This window comes from Trachypithecus francoisi, unplaced genomic scaffold (genome assembly GCF_009764315.1).
Source record: "Trachypithecus francoisi isolate TF-2019V2 unplaced genomic scaffold, Tfra_2.0 Lachesis_group0, whole genome shotgun sequence".
NCBI classification, from domain to species: domain Eukaryota; kingdom Metazoa; phylum Chordata; class Mammalia; order Primates; family Cercopithecidae; genus Trachypithecus; species Trachypithecus francoisi.
In genome coordinates, this window is record NW_022681453.1 from 152,841,089 (window position 1) to 152,855,577 (window position 14,489).

Sequence of the window (14,489 nt, forward strand, 5' to 3'; positions counted from 1 at the left end):
AGAAAATGTGTCCTAAATATTATGAGTGGTTATAGCTGCACTGACAAGTAATCTAAATTTTCTTTAAAACAAACAAATTATAAGACAGAAGATTGGCTCACCACTCCTTAAGTAAGTAGGAATCCTGGCAGGCTTATTTTCTCACATATATTTCTGCGTTTTCTAAATTTTCTTAAAACAAACTTGTATTACTTTTAAAAATCAGAAAAAAGAAGTACTGCAAAACATATTTAAATTTAAATTACTTTTAAACAATGCAGTTAAGCAGTATTTCACAAGGCAGGCACATGATAAATTATAGAGGCCAGTGGTTTTAAAACACTATCCTCTTCCAAAACTCATCACAACATGGAATCTGATGTGGAATTCAGGTAGCAGTGGAGGTGCCTAGGTGGACTGGGAGGAGTCTTGTGCCCCACTTAGTAGCAGCCCCATCTACCTGCAGAACCCAGGGTTCCAAGAACATCCTTAGGAAATGCACTGTACAGACAGACAAAGGCTACAGGCACCTGAGGGGTGGGGGACTCTATGCTGGGATGATCAGTGAGACGGCTGCATGAAAGAGGCAGAAACTGCTAACCTAAAAGGCAGGGAGGATGTCAGTGGGCGTGCCTGATGTGAGGATAAATGGTACAGAGGCAGGCTGCAAAGCCCACCCCCATGCCACCGTACTGTGGATGACAGGCCTTATGCAGTGACTCACCAGTGAACAGGGTGGAGGAGGGCTGGAGCCAGACTATGTTCTTGTAGGAGTAGGGAGCCACTGAAAGTTTCTCAGCACATGCCTGACTGGATGAAGGTGGTATTCTTGAAATGTCACTCTCAAGCTGCTGATAGATACAGCCTGCATATCACCCCGAGTTACAGCATGGCACTGGCAGCAGGAAGACACCCTCCAACCCCCAGGTCCTGACATTTGGGCGCTTGTGGTTCTATCATCATACAACTGGTGGGTTTTGCAAAGACTGTGCTGTGTTCAGACGACCAGACCAGGCAGGCTCCAGCCCTCCTACACTGCTATCCTAGAAGTAGCCCTCATTCCAGGGGCAGTAGGGTTGGGGTCCCCAAGTCACAGCTCATGGTCCCTCCCTGGCACTGAGACCAGGCCTTTTACTCTACCACCTAACAGCTTGGGCAAGGTATTTAATCTCCCTGAGCTGCAGTGCCTTCACCTGCAAATGGTAATTCATTCATTCATTCATTCTTTCAGATATTTACTGAGCATCTGCTCTATGCCAAGGATAGTTATAGAAGCTGGCGATTCGAAGTGACCAAATCAGCCCCAAATTCCTGCCCTCATGGAGCTTCCATTCTAGTGGAGTGTAATATTGCTGCCTGCCTCGGGGAGCATGGAGAGGATTAGATGAGATCCATCCTGGAAAACATAAGACAGTCATGATTTCCTTCTCATTATTATTTGCATTCCCTGCGGCACTTGGACCAAGAAGGCATCCAATAAACAGCATCAAACTATTCAGTCTCTGTCCACGAATATAGATTAACCCACCTCGAAGCAAAGTGCAGTTCATTCAGCCCTTGGCTTAGACTAGCATGATGGTTCATCTCTCTGTGCCCCACCCCGCCAGCACTGTCTCTAGTCCACCTTAATAAACAGGGCTGGGAGGGAGAATGAAGGAAACCACCCTTGGAACCATTCATCACAATCAAGGCAGCTGACAGTTTTGCTAAACCCTGGCTCAGCCCTCATTTCCTTAGGGAAAGAAAGCACAGAGCTATCAGAACCCTTACCTTCTCAGGCAGTGCTGAAAGTTCCTTTTTCGGGCCAGGGTGTCCTGCCTTATATGGGACACGAACACCTGATGGACTGCACGCCAGCCTCCACCGGGCCCCATGGAGAGGACTCAATCCCTCTAATCAGGCCAATCTGTGGCAAGGTGAGCTCTCATTTGGTGGATTTCAGGGTTGAGTATTCGTTGCAATGTGTCCCTGAGGGCATGTATGAGCCTGGGGCGGGGGTGAGTAACAAGCACAACCAGTACATATCCCAAGTGAGTGGCCAGAAGCATTGGTATCAGTCCATGGGAGAAAAAAAACTATAAACCAACTTTAGAACCTCATCCTCAGGGATCCAAGAAAGTGCTCCATCAAAAATCTCCCTGGCAAGTATCTTGATATGTAATGACAACTTTAGCTTTCTTCACCAACTACATGCTGGAGTTCTGGTGTCAGCCTCTATTTTTATAGCCTGAGTAATGCCCGGGCAAAGGACCAGTCAAGAATCAGACACAGAGGGATGGGGCACAAGAGGTGATGGCACAAGTGATGGGGCACCTCTCCTACTCAGCCTCCAGCAGCAGACCCTTTAGAGCACAGTCTGGGACAGCAGCCAAGCCCTGTTCAGATTCTGGCCCAAACTCCTCTGCAGACTCATCCCCTCTCACAGCCAGCCCATGAGTTCCACAGGGGCTGGTCCTTTTCTACCTGTAAGACCCTGTAAGGCCAAGCCCCATGGCACAGCAGTGTTGGATGGGTGAATGGCCACACCATCCCGCCCAACTCTGGCACAGTTGACTGGCTGTTCCCCCTTTTCAGAACTCAATGTCTGTGCCCATTCCACTCTCTTGGCCCAGATGCCTTCTTGACCTGGTTAACTCCTGTTTATCCTTAAACTCAGCTCAAGCACCACCTCCTGGAAGCCTTCCCCGACCCCAAGGCTGGGTGACATCCTCCAATACTGGGCAACCACAGCCCTCAGAGCCTACCCCTCCCACTCTACTCATCAACACGACAGACTCATGTCAGCTTCCTTGCCCGCCTTCCCCAGGGCTGGGTGGACAGACAGCAGAGCAAGCAACAGTGCTCAACAGGTATGTAGGGGAAGGGAGGGAGGGTGGGAAAAAGGAAGGGTGAGCACCAGGAAGAATGCTGTGGATGGAGTAGCCCCATCACAGAAACCTACAACCAACTAAACAAGAATAAAGCACTACACCCCAGTATATCAATATATCACTCATCAATTATTACTGAGGAAAACTAGCAGGAAGTAGTGGGAAAACACTTTTTAATGAATTAGATGGGAATCAGGTCACTCTTTGCTGTGTCCTCTCCTCCCCTCCAGATGTGGGCTGGGGCGGGGGCTAGAGAGGAAGAGAAGCTTTGGAAGGTTGGGTGGGCAGGGGTACTTGAAAAAATGGAGCTCTCATAGGCTCGTCTGGCCTTGGGGGACTGAAGACCATTTCCTCTGGGGTAACCTCCTACTGCTGATGTGAATCAACTAGGACACATTCCCACAAAGCTGTTAAGAACATGCCCTGTGTCAAGACAGGGGGATAATGAGGGCCTCCCACTGTCCTACTGAGTCATCTGGCCCAGTTCCGAAAGGTAGGAACAGAAGCAGGGATATAGAACAGATGATCTCCTGGGAATGAAGACGACTCTTGGCTGGAGCCTCTTAGTACAGCATTTCCTTCTAAAGAAAACACCCCTACTTGCCCCTCAATATCCACTCATTCTTTCTTGCTAAGAGAATCCTGATTTTTTGGAGGGGGAGGGGGCAGAGAGTGTAGCAGAGACTGTCAGCTAATTGTGATACCCATCTCCTCTCCCTCCCGGGCATGTGGCTGGACCACATTTCCTCCCCTCGGAAGGTATGCTCACGTGACTGAGCCCTGGCCAGTGGAATGTCAGGGCTAGTAGTTCAGCACCTCTGAGCCTGGCCCACAAAATCCTCCCACACACCATCCTCCATGTTCCTTCCTCTTCAGCTGACTGAGGCAAAGGAGCATGGCAGCCTTGAGAGCCTGAGTCCCTGAATCTCCTCTTGGAGGAGAGCCCCAATCAGAAATGGCCATTTTGGACTGCGTGTGAGCAAAAAGTGAATGCCTACCATATTTGAACCATTAAACATACTTGGTTTGCTTAAGCAGGGAGCCTTCCTCAGTGTGCCCCGCTACACACTCACATGGCTCGTTTAACTGGGGGCAGCCCATGTGATACAGTTCTGGCCATGAAATGTCAGGGGAAGTCTGGTCTGCTGGTGTTTTTTGCCATCATGAAGGAAAGGCCAAGAGAGTAACACAAGTGTCAGTATAGACAGATGTCAGCTGCTGAAACCAACACCAGCAATCACCTATCTCCATGCATTTTGTTACATGACAAAAACAAACCCCTATTTGCTGAAGCCACTGAGGCAGGGCTTCCTGCTACTTTCAGCCAGACACTTTCATAACTGATATCTTTTGCAACCACTCATCATTCATTCACCCAAATTTTATTGAGCCCTGTTTCACGCCAGTCCTTGTGCTACAGGCCAAAGCTTTAGAGATGAGCTGGGTATGGCCCCTGCTTTCTAGGGGCTCCCTATCAAGCTGGAAGACAGGCCCATGAGCAGACAATCAGAATACACTGGGAACGGATGCTATGGTGGCCCATGATGATGTCCCAGGACAGTGTGAGCACTGGGCAGTGGGCTGGCACTGAGGTGAGGCATTCCCAACTCCCCTTCTGGCATTCGGCACACAGAGTAAATAAACACTTCTCAAGCTAAAAAGCAAGTAAAAAGAACTCGAGATCCTCAGCCAAGCCAACTGCGATTACTTAGTGTAAGTAGAGTCGTTAAACACCATCAATTAATGCAGCTGTTTCAAGATAATCAGCAGTCATTAGAGCAAGATGCACAAGAGGAGAAAAAAAATCATATGCTGCTAACTTAGCAATGCTAGAAATTATGTGAACCGAGGATGAGACAGCCTTGCTTAGATCTTCCTGCCTGCTGACGTTAGCCACCTCCCAAAATATACTTTCTTTCTCAAAGAAGATGATGATTTTTCACTTTGAAGACAGCCAAAAAAATCAACCATCCATGCCATGACCTTTGACCATAAATGCCCAAGCTTTGATTTTTCAGGTCTGTGTTTCCATTAGGGACTGCAACGGAGACACACAATTTGGTGACAAAAGAGGTTCCAGTCTGGGAAATCAAGAGCTGATCATGACCAGAGAAGTCAGAGCACCTGGGGAGCCATTTGTAAAACAGAGAAAGGGTTTTCCCCCTTTTACCTTAAATCTCCCTACATACAAAAGATTGGCATTATCTGCTGTTTCTTTGTTTTACAAGTGTGGGGCAAGTATTTTTTTTTTTTTTTAAGACAAAACTTCATTTAAAATTCCAGGACATAGGTCTACGCTTGAACAACATGGATTTGAACTGAGCAGGTTGACTTACATGTAGGTTCTCTTCCACCTCTGCCACCCCGGAGACAGCAAGACCAACCCCTCCTCTTCCTCCTTCTCAGCCTACTCAATGTGAAGACAATGAGGATGAAACCTTTATGATGATCCACTTCCACTTAATGAATAGGAAATGTTTTCTCTTCCTTATGATTTTCTTAATAACATTTTCTTTTCTCTAGCTTATTGTATATATACAACATATAATATATACAACATACAAAATACGTGTTAACTGACTACATTATCAATAAGGCTTCTGGCCGAGTAGGCTATGTATAGTTACGATGCTGGGGATTTAAAAGTTATACTTGGATTTTCAACTGTGGGGGCCATGGCGGGGCACCATCAGTGCTCCTAACCCCTGAGTTGTTCAAGGGTCAACCATAGTTTAAAATAAATAAAAATAAGCTGGTTGCCACTAAGATAACTGATGACTGGTTTTCCAATCTGACTGCTGACTTATCGGTATGAAGTATTCCAGTGTATGTAGAGTACAAGCTGGGCTAATCACGCTCAAATGAGGCAGAGAAGCACTCGAGTTCCTGAAGCAGCAATCACAGAAGGATTTTCTGGTCGACAGCCGATTGCTGGAGGCTGTGCCAGCTCCGTGCTGGCAGGTGCTAGTCGGGCAGGCTGCCATGCTGGGGCCTCTCTGTAGGATGCACAGAGCAAGCGAAGCGAGGTCTGAGGAGGAAGGACTTCCCTTTCCAGCACCAGTTAGCAAACCCATGCCCGTCAACATAGTTTCTTTGGGTCAAGAAGTTTCTAGCTACGGCAGACACAGGAAATGCGGTGTTCTGGCTTCCTGCCTCTGGCTAGTCCCCTACCTCCTCTCAGGAGCAGCTGTGCCATTTCTTGCTAAGATAACTGGGTCTCTGATAGTACCAAAGGTTTCTGGGGCTGCTGAAGAGCCAGTCCAGTCCAAAATAGTAGCCAGGGCAGCATTCTGTCAACCAGGACCAAAAATAGTGCGGGCAAAACCAGGTGAATAAACAGATCTAGGATCTTTTATCATGCTTCCCACTAACAACCTGTGGCCAAGAGTGACAGTTAAAACAACCAGCATGTGTCAGACACAGACAAGTCAAAATGAGTGCCTGTTTCAAAGAGCTGGCAAGGTCACCACCCCATGGTCAGCTCTTTCACAGCCTCTCATGGCCGTAAGTGAGCAAGTGCCTGGAAATTAGTCTGCACCGCCATTCATGTCCTTCACCGCAAACTGAAGTATAATGTCCTCTGTTCCATGAGGACAGAGACCATCATCCTGTATCCATCATCTCAGTGCAGTCATTTGGCGCCTAAAAGGTAATTTTAAGAAACGAATGAATAGGAACAGCAGCTAACATTTTTAAAACATGTAGCATGTGGTAGGTGCTTTTCTAAGCCCTCATCATGTATTATTATATTTCAGTTTCACAACAGTACCATGAAGTAGGTATTATTATCACCACCCAAATTTTATAAATAAGGAAACTGGCCCAGAGAAGTAACTTGCTCAAGGGTGTATCACTAGTAATGGTAGATCCAGGGTTTAAAGTCAATTTGGCCTCTGAAGGTACACACTCAATCACTGCACTGTGCTGAATACACAACCAACTCAGGTACTCTAGTATTAGGAAGTGATCAGCAGAGAACCGCTGACATCCACAAACCTTGCAAAGTCCGTCCAGGTTTCTGGGTACTACATATACAGTTTTTGTTTGTTTGACTTGCAGAAAATTTTAGAGAAAACCAACACTTACTTTTACCCCTAAGAATAGGACCACCTACAATTATCAAAAAACTATATAACCACATTCAGTTATCAAGCAACTGTGGGCAGGAATATCTAGGTTTATATAGTATTTCTCTGCTTAAGGGATCTGAATTCTAGAGGTAGCCTTTTAACAATCCCAAGGTCCCTTTCTTCCCATCTCTAAGCAGATCGCAGGCTTACTGGATCAAATGAGATCATGGACAAAGTTGCTTTTTTATACAGTAAGGTACTGTATAAAAATAATGCATGATCCTAATAATATAATAACTTGCATAAAAATTCTATACTTATTATTCTATACTTGCCAAACTTTCTATACTTTCAAGATAGTTCATATTTATATCTCTCCATGTTTTAATGATATTTAAGCTTAATCATTTCTGTAAGTCCTTCCATTATTATTTCTGAGCTTCCAAAAATTCGTGCTACAACTTTACTAACTTTACGGTAATTCAACTGCCACTTTCATTTTAGAAGCACAAAGCCTTAACGAGACAGTAAATGTTTAATTCTAACTAGATTCTCCTATGTCTGCAGAGGACAAACTTAGCAAGTAAGAGCTTCATTTTATTTTACAGTTAAAAAGTTCAAAATGATACTGCTATATCTCTGAAGGCCTGAAGGTTGGTGTTGGATCCAAGAATGAGGTAAGCCTAGGAAAGTAAGCTGTGGTTTTCTTGGTTGAAAAGACAAATGTCTCTGAATAATTGAGGGGTGGGACAAATAGTATTCAAAATGATTTGTAACTTTAATGTAAATGATGGCTGTAACCACAAACAGAAGTGAAGGAGGAAAGGGGAGAGAGTGGGAGTATCAAAACCAGGTGCAATCATTTTCATCTTAATATGCTTTTTAATTAATATGCTATTGATTACAGCTCTTTCTAAGGAAGTTGGTCACACCCGGGGGCACAAAGGGTGGCAAGCAGGTGACAAAAGGATGCCCTGAAAACTGAAACATGAATGTGTAAATTGGGGAAATGATTTTGCAAATACAAAGAGAATTTTAAAGTTACTACAGTCTCTACTACTAGATGTTTGAGTTCCCCCAAACTTTCCTCCTCCCCAGAATACACAACTCAGAGGGAGTTCTACCAATGGAGGGAGGGGCAGATGCATGCACAGATGACTCGGCCAAGGGAATGAGGTGATGGCTGCCTCCTGACTGCAGGAAATACTCTCCAAGCTGCCATCCAGTTCTTCTTCCATGCCTTTTAATCATTAACTTCTTCCACACTCCTGAGATTGTTCCTGCTATCACTGCAGATTGAACTTTTTCCAGAAGCTGGTGGCCTCCCCAGCCAAAGTCCAAGAAGGGTCAGAGAAGCCTGCCAGTTTTGAGGGTGGAGGATAAACAGGCCAGAGTCTGTGGCTCAGTTAGGTATTAGTTGGCTAGGGCCCTCCTGCCTTTTGGAGTCAGAGCAGACCCTGAAAATCATTCTGGGTTCACGGGTGCCTCCTCGTGGCTGCCATGCAGCATCTCCAGGTTGAGAGGCTCCAATGGGCCCTCGTTCACCTGCAAGGCTGCGCAGCAGGTTCAAGAAGAGTCCCTGGGAGATGCTTCTATCAAAAGGCCCACCATCCTACTAGAAAGCTGCCCCCTCTTCTTCACCTCCTAAGTACAGGTGCACAGACCTTCCAAGCCACTGCTCCTTTTGTCACTTACCTAGACTCTCCCCTCAGCACCTCAGGTGAGATGAAGTGGCAATGGTTGTAATTTGAAGTGGCCAGGAGGGCTCTCGAAGTGTCACCCTGTCTCCCTGGGAGCTTCTTCCACTGGAAAATGGGGGATGTTGAAGGGGACTGGGGCTACAGCTCAGGGCCTATAAATTAAGCCATGGTAAAGTGGCTTCCCAGGCCAAACCCCAGACCAATCTTGCTCAAACCATTATTTCCAAAAGGGCACACACCTCATTCAAAAACTTCAAACAGCTCAGTGCTCTCCTACTGTGCTAAGCCCAAGTCTCAGCTGGCTTTCAAGGCCTTCTCAAAACCAGAATGATGGGCCCAGCAAATGGATTTCAGATTCCCATGGGTCCATTTTTCCTATCTCAGTGACTTTGCTCCTAACTGGTAACCCCTACACTGGAATGTGGGCACACTTCCTTATCCACCAACCAGGAACCTTGTCCAGGGACAGGTTCTGGGGCCGAAATCTCCCCCTATAAATTTTCAGGACCTTGAACATTCTCCCATCCTTTCTCCCACCCACCTCTAGATAGTAGTCTCTTTCTCCTTCTCCTCCCTTTCTCTCACTTGCAGACTGCAGGCATTAATTAAACCTCTTCTACAAAACAGATTTTCACCAGCTGCAGGAATTCTGAGCCAGATCTGAAGACAGAGACAATCTGGGTAAGAAAGATAAGTTCGTGACAGCCGGGGCAGTGCAGGCTTCCACAGTCAAGTGGTAGTCTCAATTTTAGCCCTTTCCAGATTCCCGAAAAAAAAGGGGACATGAGGTGTTCCCACCCCCTCAGCACTTGGCTGTACTGCCTGGGGTTGGCCTTTGACAGACGCATAAGAGCTGGACCTTGCCCCATCTGCCAGTGGGTCACAGCCACCTCCAAGAGACCAAAGCACTGGCCCAAAACACCAACCTCCCTCCCACCAATACAGCTGCAAGCCATAGAGCCAGGAATGTGCAAGAAGAGCACTCCCAGCACACTACAGGAAGCAACACCTGTGGGGCTCTGCAAGTGGAACCCTGTCTCCCTGGGAGCTTCCTCCATCAGTGGGCAGGGATAGCAAATGTTAAAGGGGACTGGGACTACAGCTCTGGGCACTCTAGGTGAAGCTGTGGTGGGCTCAACCCTCAGCAGACAAACTTAGTAGCTCCCAAGGGTGCCCACCACCACCCACCCCAATTCTTGAATGAAGACAACTGATTTTCTTCATGGAAGTCCTGGAGTCCCCACTGAGGTTAATGACCCACCATCAGAGCCTGATCTGTAGATCGCACTACCTGCCCCAAACACACGCAAAAATAAGTTTGTATCCAGTGATACGACACATTAAAAAAAAAAAAAAACTGCTGAATTTAAGAGTAACATTTTGAACAGTGTAGTAAAGTGTAGAAGACATTGGTTGTGAACTCAGACTAATTCATGGGGGCATCCATTTGTTTTTCTCACAAACACTGAGTACCCGTGGAGATGGGGCCGGGGGGTGGGTGGGGGAGACCAGGCAGGGACCTGGGGCCACAGAGATGGTTCCACCCATCCCTGAAGATGCTCCTGCACAGTGAGGCATCTGACGGTGACTCATCACAGAGCAGTGTAGGGAGGCAAGGAGAAGCCCCCAGGAATTTCTGGACAGTCAGAGAGACCCTACTGAGCCCCAGTGTGTCCTTGGGCTACTTATCTAATCAATAGTGAAGTAATATTCAGCTAATTACTATTCAAGCTGATCAACAAAGGGTTACAGATATTGCAGTTCCACAAACAGGACCAGGTGGCCCACACTGTTCCTGGTGCCCAAATGCAGCCTCCCAACACATCAGTGAGGGTGGGCTGGTCAGGAGCCAATCCCTAACAGAGAAGTTTCCTCTACACATCCTTTCTCTGAGATAAGCAATTAATTTAATCCAGGACTTAATGAAAGCCAGGAGAAGGGATGGAGCAGATTCATACACTGGCTTTCAGGCTGTCCCATGCATCTCCACCTCTCTCCAGAGACCACGAGGGTTGTTTGTTTGTTTTAGACGTTGTTTTGCTCTTACTGCCCAGGCTGGAGTGCAATGGCACGATCTTGGCTCACTGCAACCTCCGCCTCCCGGGTTCAAGCGATTCTCCTGTCTCAGCCTCCCCAGTAGCTGGGATTATAGGCATGCGCCACCATGCCCGGCTAATTCTGTATTTTTAGTAGAGACAGGGTTTCTATGTTGGTCAGGCTAGTCTCGAACTCCCGACCTCTGGTGATCCGCCCGCCTTGGCCTCCCAAAGTGCTGGGATTACAGGCGTGGGCCACCGCGCCCGAGGCTTTTTGATCCATCTGCTATAATCCCTCTTCCCACAAATGTCCCGATTGGGCACCAACACCTCTGAGGAGGGTAAGTTGTTGCCAAGCCCGACCGCAGTCGCGCCCCGTTTGAAAGGGTGGGCTCCGTACGGCCAGCTTCACACCCACGGGCCTTCTGCAAATATCAACAAACGGCCCCATTTGTGGAGCACTCTCCGATCCCCCATCAACCCCCTACACTTGCCCATTCACAGCTCGATCTGATTCCACATCTTTCCTGATTTTACTTGTTGAATGCTTACAAAGGATCCCTGCCTTCCCACAAAGACACTAGCTGGCCAGGCGGTGATAATCTCACTCTCCCACAGAGCCCCCTCGCAATCGCTGAACTCACAGCCGAAGCGGGAAATATGGCTCCACGTCCTGCACCATGAATCCTTTACCATCCACAGGTACAATTTAAAAGGCAGCTGCGGCTGCAAGGCAGGCAACCTACCCTAAGCAAATCCATTCTCTCTCCCCTCTCCCCTCTCCCCTCTCCCCTCTCCCCTCTCCCCTCTCTCTCTCTCTGTGTGTGTGTGTGGTGTGTGTGTGTGTGTGTCAGAAACCCAGCTTATTTAAAAGATCAGGACATATGCAAGTTCACCAGCAAAAGCAACGTCGTGGGTCTACAACACACGGTCCTAACCTGCGCATCCAGGAATGTTAACCTGCGCTCGGGCGGCCCCGCGGCCGGGCCCCGGACTCCTGGAGACGTCAGGCTGCAGGTGGCTGCCAAGAGGAGCCAGCCCCGTCTCCGGGAAAGGCCGCGAAGTTGCGGCCGCCTGCTTACCTGGAGACCAGCCAGCTCAGGACCGCCCGGGAAGGGGGATCCCGGGAGCTTGAATCTCGGCTGGAATCCGGTGGCGGGAGTGCGGGGTTCGTGCGGGAGAGGGCTGAAGGGGCGGGGGCGAGGTTGAGGCGGGCTCCGCGGGAGAGTGCGGGGCTGTAGGGGGCGAGGGCTTAGAGACAGAGCCGGGGGTTCGCAGCGGGCGTGAGACGGCGCCAGCGCTGGGAGAGGGGGCTACGGGGCGGGCGCCGGGGCTGGGACACCGGGCGCACGGGGGAGTGGCAGCGGAGAGGGCGCAAGTTCTAGGCTCTGGGGCGAGCGGGGGAATAAAGGAGGAGGCTTAGTCGCGGGATTCAAACCTGACGCTTCGAAGCGCCCCAGCCTTCCAGCCCCTCTCCCACTGGCGGGTTAGGGGTACCCCGTCAGTCTTCCAACCCCGGATCCCGGATGCCCACCCGCCTCGAGCCTCTGCGCTGCTCAACCCCAACGGCAACCGCCCCGGCCCAGGCCCGCGCCGCACTCACCGCCCATGGTCCCAGGCCGGCCCCAGCTCCGCCGCTGCGCGCCCGGCTCGGCGCCCGCCGCCAGCTCCTCCCGGCGCTAGGGGAGGCGAGGGCGGCACGCACCGGCCACCGGGCAGCTCGCGGGACCCGGCAGCGCCCCCTGCCGACCCCGCCGTGCCCCGGCTCAGCTCGGCCCGCCCAGCACCAGGCGCCCCGGAGCTCCGCCCCGGAGGCGTTGTTGCGGTGAGGCTGGGTGGGGGCGACCGCGCGGGGTTGCTGGAAGACGTTGTCTCTGGGAGGCCCAGCACAGCCCCGAGAAACTGGTCAGTCTGCAGAGCCCTCGGCGTGCAAAGCCACGGGCACGGACACGCCAAGCGCGCGGGGACCACGACCACAGACGCGCAGGGCCACAGCGCGCTTCACAACTCCCGACCTACGGTCAGGGACTGCACGGACGCGCACCAAGGCCCAGGAACACAGCCCTGGCCGGCCCGGGCCCTGGTATGGGTGCTTTGGGGCCATGTGCCTGCGCCGGCGCCGCTGATCCTATCGCCGGGTGGGCGCGCGCGTCTGGAGTCCGCCTGCTGCCACGTAGACCCAAACTGTTACCCCTCACCACCCACCCCTTTCGGCCTATCCCACACTTCTCTTCCGGCTCAGAACACATCCGGCCTTGTGTTACTCTAGTCCTCGCTGCTGCTCCGTCTCCAACGGCCTGCAGGGACCCGGGGAGGTCGCGGCCCTGCGCAGTCGCCCGTCCCACCTGCTCCCAGCCGGCGGCTTCCTTGGAGCAGCTGCTGAAGAGCCTCAGAGCACTTGAGGGCTGCCTGTAACGCCCCGTTAGACATCTGATAGGCGCACGGTTGTATTTGGTTTGATCAGTATTTGTGGGTCATTTATTGCAAATGTTAGGTTCCAGCTGGTGGAGTTTCCCACCAGATTTCTCTGTGGAAGATGAAACGACCAACAGCGATTGTCAGAGAGGCCTTTGCTATCAGCTCCAGGTCTACAGCTGTGTGACCTAGCACAACTAGCCTCAGGCAAAATAGATACGGATTCGAATTTGCTGCTATATATCTTTGAGGTGCACTTTTGGGAAGATCTCATCCCTTGACCTCTGCTTTCTCTCCTTTATTGATGGCTCTCAAATCCACACACTTGGCCCGGATATGTTAGCCATATTTCCCCCTACCCTCCCGTTTTTCTTAGAACTTTCCGCCTCAAGTTACCACGTCTGGCACCAAATTTTACCTCTTCTAAGCTCCCAACTCCATTTATCCCCATGGTTTCGCCATTCTGTCAGCCACCGGGCATGCCTTCTTCATCAGGTGCCTTAATGGCTCGTCAGTACCTGACTTTGCTGCCTGTCCCCCTCTGGTATTCCCCCGATGCGGCGCTATCCCGGGCCTTCTTTCTGCCCTGAATACTGGCAGCCTCTCCCAATCCATGAGCATGAAATCTTTTCACTGTCCCCTTTAGCATCACCCCCAACTCTCCCACCTGGCCCTAACAGAAGCCCACCCCAGCCCACCCAACAATGTCTCCCCTCCCCCTTCTGATTGTCCTCTCACCAATTCAAGGCTCTACTGGTTAGCTCACACTGTCACCCTCTTCTCTACATGGGTTAGTCAAGGTGCTTTCTGCTATAAAAGACAACCCAATTCACACTAGCTTAAACCACAAAAGGTTGATGGGCTGTGTACATGAAGAGCCCTGTCTGCTTCAGGCCTGGCTTTAGTCCCAGGGTCTCAGGGACTCCCCCTGTCAGCTTTGCTTTCTTCCACATGAGCTATGCTTTCACGCGCACATGAGACCCTGGCAGATCCAGGCTCACAGGCTCACAGCTCTAGTTCTAGCAGACAATCAGCTTCTCTGCTAGCCAGTGCAACTAGCCTTGGACCTGGCTTTGTTTGCAGGATTCGGCCACATGTCCATGCTGTACTCTCAGCCTCTGTGACTCCATGGCAGCTGGGTTCACTCGTGGACACACGGTCACCCTCTGCATGGAGCATGTGGGCACTCCTGGATCCCTTCTCTGTCACAAGGGGACTAAAGGTAATTCAGGACACCATCTCTAGCCATTTCTCTGCAAAATTTGCCACACCAGCGCTTTGCTTGATGGCGCAGGGCATACTGTGGGGGCAGAGTCTCAGCCCGGAGATAAAACACAGGCCCTCTCTGCTTTCAGTTTCCTCCTTAACCTATCTGAGATCTGTGTCTTTGTACCATCCCCTTCGCTAGGTCCACACTTG

At 50.2% G+C, this 14,489-nt stretch overlaps 1 protein-coding gene across 1 annotated transcript in view; it reads right to left on the reverse strand.

Annotated features, from left to right (window-relative positions):
• Positions 1–12,824, reverse strand: part of PXYLP1 (2-phosphoxylose phosphatase 1) — a 71,358-nt gene extending 58,534 nt beyond the window's left edge. Inside the window, exon 1 of the mRNA XM_033212481.1 lies at positions 12,259–12,824. The gene's annotated coding sequence lies outside the window, so the exon portion shown is untranslated. The remainder of the gene's footprint in view (positions 1–12,258) is intronic.
• Between the last annotated feature and the right edge of the window lie 1,665 nt (positions 12,825–14,489).